The 15,969-nt window shown below is 40.8% G+C and overlaps 1 protein-coding gene across 1 annotated transcript in view; it reads right to left on the bottom strand.

The window, feature by feature from the left end:
• The window catches only part of dchs1b (dachsous cadherin-related 1b), a 77,962-nt gene extending 69,070 nt beyond the window's left edge, over positions 1–8,892 (bottom strand). The window contains exon 1 of the mRNA XM_031872537.1: positions 8,313–8,892. The gene's annotated coding sequence lies outside the window, so the exon portion shown is untranslated. The remainder of the gene's footprint in view (positions 1–8,312) is intronic.
• Positions 8,893–15,969: the final 7,077 nt, after the last annotated feature.

Here is a 15,969-nt window from a genome sequence, read left to right as displayed (position 1 = left end):
GCCTCTCAGACACCCAGACGTCCACTGTCTGGACAGTTACACACACACACAGACTGAAATATACATGCATGTGCTGCATCACAGCACAATCAATATTAATTCTATGTGGCGAGAGAGTTCATGACTGTATCATTCAAGTGGGTTACCTCACCCAAGGGAAGCCTGCAGCCATAAAAGCTCTCACAACCTGTGAAACACAACCTATGTATCTGGTTTGTGGAGACTGGCAGAATCAAAGTGAGTACGTTTGAATTAATCATGATGAAGTGAGGACCAGTTCCTTGGTTACTCTGAGCTGCAGCTTAATCGGTTAATCTGAAACAGAGTGACGAATAAATTCTGTAACAGGGAACGTGACAGAGAAGTCGGTATAACTGATCAGAGGTTCAGATTTGATCCAGTTTATGTACTGTATCATCACAAGTCTTCTGATACATCGTTTTTTTCAAGTCTGATCATGTTTGCTTTTAATTTGTTTCTTAATGTCTCTTATGTAAGTCAGTAGTGATTTCAAAGTCTGAGGAACCAAGCTGTAACATTGTTCCCAGTTTACCTCAGCTCTGTGAAAACCTTTGTTTTTAATTCTATCCTTGAAATGTTGCTCTGGAGTTTTATTTTATTACTTATTTCCTCCATAAATGTCCATGTCAGTGACATCAGTGGGGCTGCGGAGGGGGGGGGGGGCGCACGCACGTCATCGCAGAGACTAGTCAGTTCACAGTGAGAGCGATCCTCTGTGCCAGGAGCCTACTGAGACTGAGAGTTTGAGGCTCAAGTCCACACTTTGTTTCCATATTGCAGTTATTTAAGAGATTGTAATCTTATTCTCTGATTAGGAAGTGAATGTTGCTTGCATGTGATTTTTATTTCTGTTCCAATCCAAAAGGTATTTGGAGAGTGAGATCTTTTTTCATGGTTTGGCTCCATGCTCTCCTTTGGATGTGAAACGATGTGATGAAAGTGTGGTTAAAAAACAGACTTGTTAAACAATATGTGTCCTTCATATTGGGGTCAGTAATATTTTATATACTATTCAATAAAATAATGATTGGTATGTTGCCTCCTAATCTTACCCAGCATCAAAACTATCAACAGGTATTTGAGTATATTTGACTAATTCATTCTGTAGTGTAGCACTATTACAAGTCATGTCTCAATTCACTGCGCTGCTGCGTCAAAATCTTAAAATAGGCATGTTACACTTATATGTTTGCATCTCTCCACTAACATACGTACTTACTTAACTCCAGAGGGATAATAGCTGGTGAAAAATAACTGCAGAAGACTCTGCAGCAGCAGCATGACAATTCAAAGCTGGTGTGATGACCCAGATTTGTTTATTTACCCACACAGGAGATGTCAAGCTGGAATACAGTCACACACACTTACAAACTGCACTAGCTCCCCTGTGACAAAAACGTCCTAGATTTTACTGCCCGACAGGCAAGAAGGAGAAAGAGAACGACACAGTCACAGATGGAAGGACCTGAGGAAGAAGTGGAACTAGAGATACAGAGGAAAAGTTTGATTGCGAATGAGGTTTCCTTAAAAAAAAAAAAACATTGCCACGGTGACAGAGACAGAAAGAAGAAGAAGTTAACCATAGTTTGAGTGAGTGCTGAATCACACACACACACATGCATGCAGCCTCACACGCACCCACATAAATAATGTACCCTCTGGACCGTCATTGAAGCCAAGGAGCAAGTGAAAACACAGCCGGAGGTGATTCACTTACCCGTCAACCTTCAAGGCCACACTGAATGTGCAGTGAGTTTTCCTTCTCTGATGAATGTGTGTGTCTGGGTGTGTGTATGACTTATCATTTCAAAAGAAAAATGGAGAAAGTGGGTGAATATTCAAAAAGTAGATAATAATACAAAACAAAGAGTGGGCCCACATGGTCAGCAGGGTAAAAAAAACAACAACAAAATGATTTGCATGGCGGGATATTCCTGGAGGTGAAGGAGCAGCTGCCATCTACCAGCAATCATCAGCACTCCCCATCAGAGTATGTTTAATATCACAACAGGGCAGGTTTTCGAGCTGAACTAAGTCAGTGACTCTGTCAAACATCATTACCTCATTGGTGAAACTCAGATAAATGCCCTGACAGTGGCTGAAATAAACTATTTCTCTACTCATTTGAGTTCTATCTGAGAGGAGAACACCTGTTCAATTGTCTGTGAAAAGCAGAAATGACACATCATTGTTAAGTTGAATACTTTAAAATGCACAAACAAGCACATAATGGCGTCATTTGGCTGCACATTGTGCTACAAACCTGTAGTATGCATTGCACACACACAGTTTTGGTTATTTATTATTTAGGTGTTTTGTTATTAGTAAGTATTAGTAGAGTATTATCAGACAGTGTGCATGTGTGAGTATGTTAAGTGTAGTCAGTGCATGGCAATCATGACATTCAGATATTAATATGATGTGAATGCAATACAAATAAACACTAACCACTCTGGAGTTATATTTGCCATTTGTTTGAATTATGGGCATGATTGTTTCGCACTGACACCCACACACACTTCACTTACTTTAATTCCCTGTAGGGTCATCCTAACCCTGAATGCCTAACCCCAATGTTTACCCTAACCTTTACCCTAACCCATTCATAATTCAAAACCTGAAACTCTAAAATAAATGTTTAACTTTGTGGGGACATATCGGAGGTAAGTCCCCACATGTGTCGATGTGAACAGACTTCAGTCCCCACAATGTGATAAATATATGAACATACAAACACACTGTATTATATCAGAATAATCACAGCATTTGTTTATGAACGAACAGAGGAAAAGTTAAAAGTCAAAACATTCTGATAGCCAAAACAGGATCCGGAGAAGGGAAACCGAAGACCCCTCTTGTAACTTAAACACACACACACTCACACACACGGGCAAGCACACACTTTAATCTTTCTCCACATTCTGCCTGATGAAATAATCAGTGACATGGCCTAAGGCAGAGAGTCGTATGAGGTTATGTTATTGTATCAGAAAACACAAACATTAATCAAATCGCTAAAAAGTTGTGTTGAAGAGTTTGCCAGCTAACAGAGCAAAACATTTGTAGGGTGAAAGTAGGCCGGTATCTTCCTAAAAGAAATGCTACAGACTTAATTCCACTGGGTGGGAGGGACTAGGAATTTAGTTCTTCTTTGGTTGACATTTATGAAATATCAAAAACCATAATTACTCATTTCTAGCTCAGAATATGTGACGGCGTCTTAGCTTATTAGCTAATAAATTCTCTATCAACTTTCGGGTTAGTGGCGCGCCAACAGCTGTTCTCCAAGAGAATGCCTTTGTATCATGTTACGCCATTATATTTCTTGTGGTAAGCCTGGGAATTAAGTCTGTCTGTCTTTGTTTTCATTTGCTCTACAGAGTTAAACAGACATCAATACTCATCAGTTAATAATGATGCAATGAAATCATGTGATTGATGGGTTTGAGGCTCCAAATGAAAAAATGTACTTGAGGACTGATCTCTCTCGCTCCGATTCAATGCCAAACAACGCAGAATAACATTTTTGATCTTCCTAAAGGCCACTGCTTTTCAAAAACGTATTTCTTCTCCAGCCAACTTTTTCTTTTGCCTCCTTTTGTCTCACACACATCCAGTCTCTGAATCCCTTAACTCGCATAGCACGTTGCACTATACCTGAGCTGCGGTGCCCTACATGCAGTGCTCAGCTCGGTGCAAATGTTTGATGTACCAGAAGCTCAGATCATCTCACTTACATCATTAAAAACACATGAGACTCTACACAGGCTCTCTCCTCCTCTCTCTGTTTTAGCCTCAGAGCTCAGACACTTCTCATCCATCATGCACCCAGATGGGCAGCAGTTACCACATCTCATTCATCTTCGCTCAGAGCAATTCCCACATTCATCTCTTCATGTGACTAATGAAATTAATACATCACTTCATTCAGAAACATGTGTGTGCATATACTGCACACACATGCCTGCATTAGTCGTTATCTCAACAGGGGAAGAATCGATAAAGAGATCCGAGGAGTGTCTCTGCTGGCATCTGATAGAACACACTAGGATACGGTGCTGCAACAGCTAGTCAATGTATCAATTAGTGGATTAGACATCAAATTAACCAACAACAATGAAATCATTTATCAATGCTGATTTTTATATTTTAAAGAGTAAACAGTTCATCTGTAAGTAAAAAAAATAATATTTGAGAGATTGACTGATGTTGAAATAGTCATTAGTTGCAGCCAAAATGAGATTTCTCCATCAACTACACAGGTCTATCCAACGGCCACACACTTGCTGGCGTGCAAACATTCATGCACAGAAGTAAACTTACTTCTTCCATCCATCCAGGAACCCAGAATTCAAACGATCTAGCCACACTTTGGCAGTCGGGAGCCAGTGTCACTGTTCCAACCCACGGCAGAGAAGCCCAAGATGGGGAAACTCGAGACAACACCAAGCTTTAGAGGACTTCCATCTGCAGCTTCCTTCAGGAACATAACAACCCATTTCCAGCAGTTATTATTCCAGATCTGAATCTAAAGGCCTGGTCTTGCTACACTGGGCAGTGTAGATTATATGAAGATTGAATGAAGATTATAATGTAGCAAGTGAAGGTTTGAAACTTTGTATTTTGGAAGGACAGTGGAGATAGTCCAAAAGCAGTCTTCCAATAGCTTTGCAGACAGCACCTACTTCTCTGCACTGTGAAGATTATTTTTCTTTTATTCAGTCAGTGTCTGCCGTCCTTCCCATTCAGCTGACCAGACCATGAATAATGGCGGTTACTTCATAACTGGGCCTCAGAACAAACAAAAATAGAATTGCACCATCTGAAAACTCCAGCTAGTCAATCATTCTGTGTCTGACGGAAGAGTCCAGTGATTTCCTTTGATTGGTTGAGGCAGTCATACAGTAATATCTTCTCCAGAGCACCAGATAAATGGGTCGTCATACTGTAAGTAGGAAGGTAAGATCTCTATTGCCCCAGTGGGAAGACTACTAAGAGTACACTGTAAGAAAAAAAAAGGCTCAGTCCAAGCTCCAAGATGAGGTACGACTCAGGACGATTGTGTATGTGAGATTATTTATTACAAACACGTTTCTATGATGCAACATTGCAAAGTATTAACTGGTACTTCATATTTCAAACATTAACTCCCAAAGTGGCAGCAGCAAGAATGAAACATTGAAGAAGCAAGGATGGTAACTGCTGCAAAAAACATGTAATTATGAAACGACAGCCCGATGCTTTTATCTTTGATACAGCCGAATTTTAATTCCAATGTCAATTTGTGAACCACTTTCTCTGCATGTAAGCACACACACACAGCTCAAATGTTACAATAGAGTAATTCAATTTCTCGATTGTAATCACAGCAAGATGGCAGACTTGGCGATTGTAGCTGCCATGGCAACCAGTAGGCCCCGAGGGTAAAGTTAATAAAATGTGGAGCAATCAGCAAAGGGGATTCCTTATCAATGGGAATCTTATTTTATGACTCTACTACTAAAGCTATTAATAACTGCCTGGCCGTGCTGTGGATGGTTGATGTAAACAGAAGCGGCTTTAGAGGAAACCGAAGATAAATTCACATGCTGCCTAACAAACATAAATTACATGAAATCCCCTCAAAATGGAGTCTTTGGTTGATGTTATTTCTTAAAAACGGTGGTCTGAGATGTAAATAAAGACACCAACACAGACCCTCTGAGTCCCTTTCCAATATTTGCACTCAGGCGCTGATTTCCCACGCGCAGAAAACAAAACCCAGGAAAAAACAGTTCTGGAGTACAATTAGACAGTTCTTTGTTTGAGCTGCAACATTTGGGTGGGAAGATGCTTCCTGGTTTTTCCCCTCACTCTCTTTCTGTGTTGGCAGCACTCCATAACTTGAGTTGATGAGCTGAAACAGATATTACACAAAACCCTTCACTCGCTACAGTTTTCTCTACAATATGGTATGCGGGGGTGACTTTGTCTTCTTAATTAACAATTCAGACACTCTGGGTTATAGGATATAATCATGCACATAATGAAACCTTGACCCAAAAAGATGACATTCTCTTCTTATGTGGGTTTTTTTGGGAGTACAAGCAGGATTTCAGTGTCAATGTGGGTGGCGAATGCGCAGTTTGATTACACTGTATATCTCCAGAGTTTAAACTAAACTCTCAAGATTACTTGAGATTTGCAGAAGAATAAAGCCTCAACTTGGACATTCCCAAAAGTAATCCCATTAGAGTAAACAAACAGGAACTTAAAGACTGTGGGTAGCGGGATAATATTTCATCTTGAAAAAAGGCAACTTTGATTAAAGCTTTAAAAAGAGATTCATCAATATTGGCTTGTATGTCAGCATGATTCCGATGTAGCATTATCACATTACAAAGAGTAGAATAAGATGCAGAAACCAAGCCAAGTTAGATGTCACATTGCTGCCAACATGCACACCAAATAATCCGATATACAATGAAGGGAATGGGGGTTGGAGGGTTGTGGTTGCTATTCAGTCACCTCCCCCCCCAACATTTTAATATAAAGTCTTTCAGCAGATGCTGTTGCCTTAGGAGTGCATGTATTTTGAACACAGCCCTGATGAGAATGCCCTGACCCTGGCAGAGTCAGTATCACGCTCATCCATCCAGCTGCATAGAACAACATGAAGTGCAAGGTAAACAGCAGACTGTTTACTTTGTTGATAAGCTCTTCAAAAAGACGTGACACTTCACGGAACGAATAGACCTCTCTGCCTTGACAGGTTTCACTTGTTGTAGGCAGTGTTAGATAGACAGGAAGTAATGGGAGTGACATGAATTATCACAGCTTTTCTTGTAAATTAATTGAGGATTAATGAAAACATATTTCACGGGGATGATTAGGGCTCAAAGTGGACACTTCAGCTGCAACCCCAAGAACACATTAAATGATCGTCTAGGCACAAACTTGTAATCCTTCCTTTCATAATTGTATCCTCTAAAAAGCTACATTATGACTGCCAGAATAAAGATATAACTAAATTCTCTAGAAATGCTTAATTGCCACTATTGTAACTGCTCCTGTATATGAGTAATTATAAGGTTGTTTGCACAAACATAAGCTCTACCCGATGCAGCCGCACCAACAGATATCCATATGGTTCCTGTTAGAAAATGTCTTGCTGCACACCTCGTTGCTCTGCAAGAAACCAAACTGTTACTGGTTGTGTGCGGACCAGAGGCTGAGGCCAGTGTGCTGCAGAGCTGGAGCACATGAGACCATGTAAGTGGATAGTGAAATAATGCAAAGATCAGTATCCCTCCTTACAGCAGAATACCAGGAGCTGTGGACGCCAGCAGACACCAGATATGACTGGAATAACTATTGTGGTTAGGAACTTAAATATGCCCCAGGGTTCCCATTTTTAGCTTTTGGCCATGTAAACATATATGGACAGAACTGGCTGCTATAAATCCACTTGATGTTTAAAAAATATTTCAATTGTGTCAGAATGTATTTGCTGGATATTGAAACCTGACAACCTATTGGACTTGGTTTTTTTTAATGTGTTATACAGTCTTTATCATCTACTGAGATAGTCCCTCTGCGGTTTTTTTGGTTCTGTTTTCATAATCATACAGAAAAGTGGAAACCACACCATCATCAACAGAGCACGCTCTGCTGTAGCTAATGGTTTTAGGGCACAACAGTGGGCTACTTCAAATTCTCTCCACTAGTGACGCCTCTCAGTCTTCTTAAATCTCTTCACTGTCACATCAGTTGTTCTCCTGAGGAAATAGTCCAAAGTGTGCTGGCCCACTTTGTGCACTTCATGGTGTTTCCCTTTAAGTGGTTCTGTACTCCCTCCAAAACAAAGGGTATTCGCTCTGAGCTAAAACCTGAGTAGGAAACCACTGACTTACTATCATCAAATAGTTCCATAAGACATAAGAAGCTGGCCTACCAGACCAAGCTCCCCTTCATGTTTAGCATATTTTGAAAGGGGCTCCACTCTTCTCTTTTTACAACCTGGCTGTTCAGCTGGTTTGGCTGTGGATGGGGATCAATAATCAATATGAGGCTGCTGCATCACCATGATCCATTGATCTTGTATAATAGCCTACTATTGTAGCCCCTTTAGCATGGTCTCCCCATATCTCAGCACAGCCGGGACCAGCTACCAGCTCAACCATGCAAGGTGCAGATGCAGGGTGCACCCCTCTATACGGAGAACCAGAAGAGCTAGTTTCTCCACCTTCATCCCTTACTGATCAGATGTAATAGTGAACAGAGAGGATGAGAATAAAGGAGCTGTCACTTACATTCATCTGACCCACTCCGCAGCTCTGGATGTACGCTCTGGATATCCCCTCCAAAACTGATTAATATGCAAACGGTCTCCAATTCCCCCTCAACGACTGACAATCCTCCGGGACAAAATCTTGAATGGAGCCGTGCTGTCCAGCTGGACCGGGCTTTTTTTTTTTGCTTTTTTTTTTGCTTTTTACATAATATCCACAAAAATTACAGTTGAGCCAATTCCACAGATTTTCTAATCTGGTACACCGGTAGGGTGGTTTACTCCTCCAGTGAAGGGTCTTTTTTCCGTCTCCGTCCCGGTGTCAGGTGAGCGCGTTTCGATCAGCTGCAAAGCTCTACGGTTTCTTTGCCGTCTGCAGAAGAAAGGAGCCGTCGGTGGCCCCGCAATGCTCTTCTCTCTTGTTGATCTTAAACGTTTCTCTCCTCGTTTTCTCTCTCTCAGCATCCAGTCACTCAGACACGGCGTGTGTATGTGTGCATGTGTGTGTGTGTGTGTGCGCTAAAGCGGAGCCGCTTCAGGGCACCGTGCACCTCACCAACTGAAAGCCAACTCCTCCGCCACAAGGCCCAGCCCCCCTACTCTCCTCCTCCTCCTGCCACTGGGGTTGCTAATTTATTCGGGTACTCTACACAAAAGGGAGGACAGAGGAGAGGGAGGCTATGGAATACAGCAGAGAGAGGAGGAGAGCAGCCTTTGGTGCCCCCCAGCTCCGTTCAGTGGAAGTAGTCTTTGAAACAAAAGAGCACAGCGCACAGCACCATGCCTGATCAAAAGAGGAGTTTAGCTCAGCATGGCACATTATGAATGGAAATGAGTCATTAACAGCATCATTTCTATTTCCTTCTTCGTGGGGACTTAATAATATGATATCATTTAAAAGGATACCACACACGTTACAAAACCTCCCCAAAAAGAACACACTCAAATATTCTCAATGGTTCTCAATACAGATCGTGTAGACTGTTCCAGCAGCTAGTTTGCAGCTAACAGTGCAAACGACGGCAACAGTGCTGACAGAGCTAACAGTGTTTACTTGGAGGGTATCGGATAGATGCTATGCTTCCAAGATGCCTCTGTGGGTCGGGACAGCATTATCAACCACCACAAATATTTTATAACTACTGAAGAATCATAAGAAAGGAGCCTAATGATAGCCTGCATTTTGGATGGGAGGCTTATACTACTTGTATTATTTTATTTTATTATTATGGATTTATACTATACGTACGTAAGTATTCATATCTCAAGTTAAAGTAGCTATTAAAAGCAAATCACATAGTATAATGTTTGAAATCTGTATGAACATGCATGTAAGATGAATTACACTGTTCATTCAAGAGGTTATCACCAACACATTTAACAACACATGCCTATACAATTCTTTTTCAAGTAGGATTTATTAAATATTTTGGCAACTTTTAATTAAACATTGATTCATTATAGTTGCCTTAATATTGAAGTTGGATCAATTAAGTTTTAGATATGTGAATGTAAAATTCCACAGCTTTAATCTAGGACAGGAAGCAGCAGAGCAGGCTTGGTTGAGGTTCAGACACACACACCCTTTGGACTGCAAGCGTCAGCAAGATGGCAGTCATTTATCACCCCAGATTTTAGGTCAAGCCTCCACCTGCATCGTTGAACCAGAGCAGAGGAGGCGGTGTGGAAGATGGAGCGATGGTCTGGGGGTGGGAGGTGTGAACATGGGGAGGGGTCTGTGGGTGGGTTGCTGGAGGCGGTTGCCAAGGACAGCAATCAATCCATCCCCTCATGCTTTGGGAGAGCACATGCCCGATTATATTGCAGTCAGTGGAGGGGAATGGTGCATTTACACTTTCACCAGTAAGTGTCTACATTTACCCACATTGACCATGACATGATGACCATACCGTATGCATTCAGGCTCACTTAACTCTGCAGGAGACACAAAAGACTGTTTGGTTCGTGGTGAATACAGAAAGTAATGATCTATTAAAGACAAGCAAACATAAAGTCCCTGTTTCCTCATCATTTTTGACAGTGGTCACTTGGAGATAGAACCATCAGTCATGGCATTATTAGTGTCATGTGGAACCTCGTAAAATGAACACGGCATTACAATAATCCAGACAAGAAGTGATACAAGCATGAATAACTTTATCTCTAGTGTAACAAAAGATCTGAGATAGTTCTCAAGTCTAAGAAACACCATTGAGCAAGCCTTTAAACATGGGACTATAGCAACTGAGTTTGTGATCAAAAATAACAGCAATGTTCTTAACAACAAGTATGACATGTTGAGCTGGAGTGGCAAAAGTAGGCAGAACTAAATGAGCTCAGGGCCTATAATAAGGATTTCCATTTTAGAGGATTTAATCTGAAGAAAGTTTTCAGCCATCTAATCCTTAATCGCAGCTTGACAATTATGCATGGAAGATAACTTAGTTAAATTTGATGGTTTGTAGGACAAGTACAATGCAGTTGAGTATCATCTGTCTAACAATGAAATGAAATATCATGCTTTTGATAATGTGGCCCAAAAGGAGTTAAAAAGGGACAATAAAAGTGGTCCTAGAATGGAGCCCTGTGGTACGCCATACATAAGTGATGCTTGAGAGGAGGCAAAGCCATCAATAGACACAACACATTTTCTCTTAAAATATGAAGAGAGACTGGAGGGCAGTCTTTGAGATACAAACCCATGTTCTCAACCTTTCAATAATAATTGATAAAACAATTAAATGTGTTAACACACAGTAGATGATGCTCTTAGACTCTCTAGTGAAGCCTATACATAGTACTTCACTACAGTTGAAATCCCTATCAATACTGCATTCAAAATATATTTGGCTTTGTCATAAATTGGGCGACTGTGGAGTTTTGTGTGCACTTTCTTTTGACAGCTTGCAAGTTCGATCCCTGGCTCCGACTGTCCGCATGTCGACGTGTCCTTGAGCAAGACATTGAACCCCAAGTTGCTCCCCAGGCACTTCACAGCAGCCCACTGTTCCTAAAAATGCTTAGTGGGTTAAATGCAGAGGTCAAATTTCATGTATGTAATGTAAATTAATATTGTAATAAAGTTTGTTTTTTAAAGTTTTAAATATGCTATTAACAATATTTTTATATTAGTCATCCATAATCAAGCCAGCAACATGATTATAACATTCAATGTCTAATTCATTATTTTCCTGCCCTTTGTTGTTATCATAACAAGTTCCCTTTCCATGTTTAGGATGGTGGCATGTGTTATGGAAGATTGCAGAGGATACAACGTGTAATCCAACTCCTATTCTCACCTGTTAGATAGGAGTTACAGATACAGATACAGATACACTCGCATTTCTAACAAAACATACCAAAGGGTTAACATTTAAAATGCAATTCATAAAAAACAATCCACCAATTGATTGTGCCGTTGCCCCTGTTGGTTGTGAGTTATGAGGACTGTACTTTACATGTCTTTGAAAATATGTGTTGCTTGCGAAAAGGTCTGGTTGGCTACAGATACCTGATAGCTTAAACATCGTGATTAATTGAGAATAGTAAGTGCTTTTTTTTAAAGACACATGTTGATCAATTTTAATATACCGTATGTGTGTGTGAGTGAATTTATTCTGCATCAATGTTGTGTGAACACTTGCCACAGAGTTGCAACTACACAGCTTTAACCAATTGCAGATGGCTGAGGAGTGACACTTTTGGTGTGGCTCCCCACGATGGAGGAGACCGCCACAAGATTTATATTGTTGCCACACACATTCATAAGTGTGAAATCTCTCTCTGTCATACTCAAACGCACGTGAATACACACACACACTCACACATACACTCGCATACACGGATAGTACAGACATAAATCATGAACATGGAGTACCGTCAAAGGATTTCTTTGGCTCCTGTGTCCATCCTGTTTGTCAGTTCCTCCCTCTAACCTCAAAATCCACAGCCTCACCATGATACTTTCCAGTCCACATTTCAAACCTTTAGCACACCTCCTAGATTTTATAGTCTGTCAAGTGTTAGACAAGCCTTGGTTTTATTCCAACCCCATGCATTCATAACAGTACTGATTAAAGCAGCAGTCACAGAGTTGTAAATTCCCAGAGACCCTTTAGAAATGACTTATTTTGGCCTTTCTAGCATCATCTGATAACATATAGATATTTGAATTATCATGGACCTACAGTATGGTCACCTCTAACACAATATTGAAATAAGTGTGGCAAAGTGATTAACTAACAACTGTAGAAGCTGTGAGGTCAATTGGAAATGCATCGTTAGGAGCTAATGGAGGGGCCTGTCTATATTGGCTGTGTGATTGGACTTGTTGGCTGGGTCTCTCTCTTGCTCCTATGCAAACACACACAGTTGACCGCAGGACTGCGATGTAAATCAAAGCAGCAAATTAGCCAAATTGGCATGTTTGCATGTGCAGTGGACTGAAACAAGTTTTAAGATTTCATCACTGAAAAATAAATATCTGGTGAGAAATTTAACATAACATGTATTTTTCCTCTCTGCAAAAATCCTCTGGGAATGTGCCTGAAAGGAAACCCCTTGACTGGCAAGCAACACAATATCCTAGCTCTGTATATCCTGGCAGCTCCACCCATAAAATGGCTCAATGTGTCTCTTTCCACCATGTTTTATTTCATTCAACTGGTATCACTTCATCTCTCGGGATTCAGTCTTTTTCCTGACACGCAAGTCCAAATTTACAGTACCGCACATACTTCAACTTTCTCATTTTTGTCAATTGACTCTGTCTCTTTCTCCCTCGACAAAACATACGACCCTGTGTCCATGCAGGTGTCTGCCCCGGCTATCTGATCCACCTTTCCTGTGCGGCAGGATGGGATGAGGTCACAGTTGCACTCAGAGACTCCGCGTGCCAAGAGAGGAAACAGTGGTGGCTTCATCAGACCTTCCTTTCCCATGGCCAAAGTATCGCTGTCTGGCATTTACCAGGGTTTCATTCAAAAAGAGTTCTATAACTCTTGTGAGCAAAGATCCCTTGTTATTCACAGTTCAATGTTTTAAAGTAAAAGTCTGGCAATATTCTATATTTCTTCTTATTGTCAACAAATTCCATTAAAAAAACAAAAGCAACAATGAGTCGATCTTGCTAACAAGTGTTGCATGTGCAGCCAAAGCTTAATACATTTTTTTTTCTCTGTGCCATATACGTCCATTGTTGTCCAAAAACTATTAAAACACATAAATGAGCAACACCTTTGAATTGGGTAACATGTTCATTCAGTACAATTAACAAATGCACTGTAATCCATCCCCAAGTAATGCGCTATTTACTCCTGTTTGAGTAAATTTTGCTATAAACTACAGTGCTTAGTTGATTTAGGAAATGATTAAGCTTTTCAAAAATGTGAACAGTACGTTATTAGGATAGAAAAGTTTTGAGGGCTTTGTTGACAATAATAAAAATATAGAAAGATTACACACTTCTTAACTTTACCTGGAAATATTACCTTCACGCTGGAAAGGAGCTTGTCAGATTATTACAAAACTGGAATATTGTTCTTGCTTCACCTCTACTCAGCACACTATAACACTATGGGCTCTTTCTCTAGTCTTTTTTTTCTCAAGTGCCTTCCTTTGCCACTGGCGACAAATACAGTTGTATTTTGTCTTCATCTGTGCCTGCAGGGTATTCTTAGGGAGATTATTATAGCTTACTTTACTCTGAGGCCAGCCTGCCTACCATGCAACCACACACCGGCCCAATGACTTTGGCTTGTCTTTCAAAGCTACTACGTTGTGCATTTCTGCAGATGTCACTAAAAGGGACCAAGAGCTAGGTTTTTAGGAATTGGATGTATCGAATGCAGAGAATTGATTTTGTTCCACCAGCAGAAGGAAAAAGTCAGTGTTTCCACTTTGTTTGGGTGTTGGCACCACATTTCCTGTTGGTTATGTGTGGTTTCCGCCAGACTTTTTTAGCCATTTCAGTGATTTCTACATGTGCATTGTTTATGTGAGCTGCCTGTACTTGTGCAGCATTTGGACTATTTTAGGGACTGTGAGGATAAATAGACCGAGGATGACAGAACAGGAAAAGGGCATTGTTATTAGGAGGTCAGAGTACTTCCCCAGAGCTTCGCAGAATGATATCACACAAAGTGTTCCACATCCAAATGGAAATTATGCCTGAAATAAAATATTTAAAGTTGTGATACCATCATGGCAGCCACTCACCCCTTAAGTAACCGCTATATACAGTACAGTACTTTGCAAAATCCATCATTAAAATTTCTTTTCACGATTTTTGCTAATTCTGAGCTTCATATTTCATCCTTATCTTGAATTACGGCACCGTCATAATGGGCTTGGAGTTGAAAGAAATGTCAAAACCTGCCTTTCTCTGACTGCACTGTTGTAACTTCAGAGGCTCTACATCAGAGGATGGCCTGCTTCCACTTGGCAACCTCCACCTGAACAAGGCCTCCCAGCATTAAACTGAACATTTGTTGAGAATCTTATCTTATACATTCAAGCATGAAGGTCGTAATTTTTTCCTTATCGAGCAGCGATCTTGAGGTAAAGATTGAAAACAGGAAAGAAGCAGTCCAGGTTTAACACCCCCATTCTCTCTGTGTAGAGTGGGAGATTAAACAGTTCCTGTGACGAGCTTCCAGGTATGATGGAGGAAATATATTGCTCATAGTCCATCTGAGGTTTTCTCCCTCTGTTGTACTCTAATAGCTCTCTAACGAAATATAACTTATCGGCTGTTATCCTGGTTTATGCAATTTGGGGTGGAGCTCTTATCATAGTTCTGTAAGGTACAGTAATCAGTAGTCCCACTGGTCAACTACAGGATGCATCTTAATTTAACTCTCTTCCCTTCTTTTTCTCTCTTTTCATCACACCGATCTCTTTACATCAACACAATACCTGCAGACTGCACCCTCCACTTCTGCACACTCTTCCCCTCCTCGCTAATTTACCTCGCCATGACACCTCCCTTCCCCCCTCTATCACAATGCTTTATTGTTACAAAGCAAATACCCTAAGCAGGCAGATCCACTAAATCAGAGCGGTCTTGATTTAAGAACTGAGATTGTTTAGGCTGTGCGGAAACTACTAAGCTGCTGGCTGCTATACAACCTTGGCGACCATGAAACATAGGTTTAATGGAACTAAAATAACTGTTTTTCATAAATATTTTGTAATTGCAAAACAGTTTCCGGGCAGATGTATCTATGAAAATATAAAACCTACTGTATGTATGACAGTACACTTTACAGTGTATTGTGGTAAGAGTAAACAGTGGTTGATCAAGGAATATTCCATGTATAGGAATAAAGTGAGGGAAAGCTGAAATGTCAGTGTGACTAAAACCGAGTGTGCAAAAGCGGACAATCAACGATAGAATACGAGTATTCTCATACTGGTTCATTAAATGTAATGAATAACTGCTGAAAGGCTTTTCTACCCCACATTGTGCTTCTAATACAAGCGTCTAGCAAACAGGAAGTAGCCAAAGCTGAGAACTTCCTGTATGAGCCCATCTACTGGCTAGATTCTGCACTATGAGCACTGGAGGTTCCTGAATGTGTCCTAAGTGTGTGTGTGTGTGTGTGTGTGTGTGTGTGTGTGTATGTGTGTGTTTGCCATTCCACCCCCTTTGCTTCCTTCCCTGCTGCTGGCCTGCTGAT

The sequence above is a fragment of the Anarrhichthys ocellatus genome, unplaced genomic scaffold (genome assembly GCF_004355925.1).
Source record: "Anarrhichthys ocellatus isolate YVR2014 unplaced genomic scaffold, GSC_Weel_1.0 scaffold65, whole genome shotgun sequence".
Classification (NCBI taxonomy): domain Eukaryota; kingdom Metazoa; phylum Chordata; class Actinopteri; order Perciformes; family Anarhichadidae; genus Anarrhichthys; species Anarrhichthys ocellatus.
The sequence above is the reverse complement of the archived record's forward strand: the minus strand, read 5'-3'. Positions and strand labels throughout refer to the sequence as shown.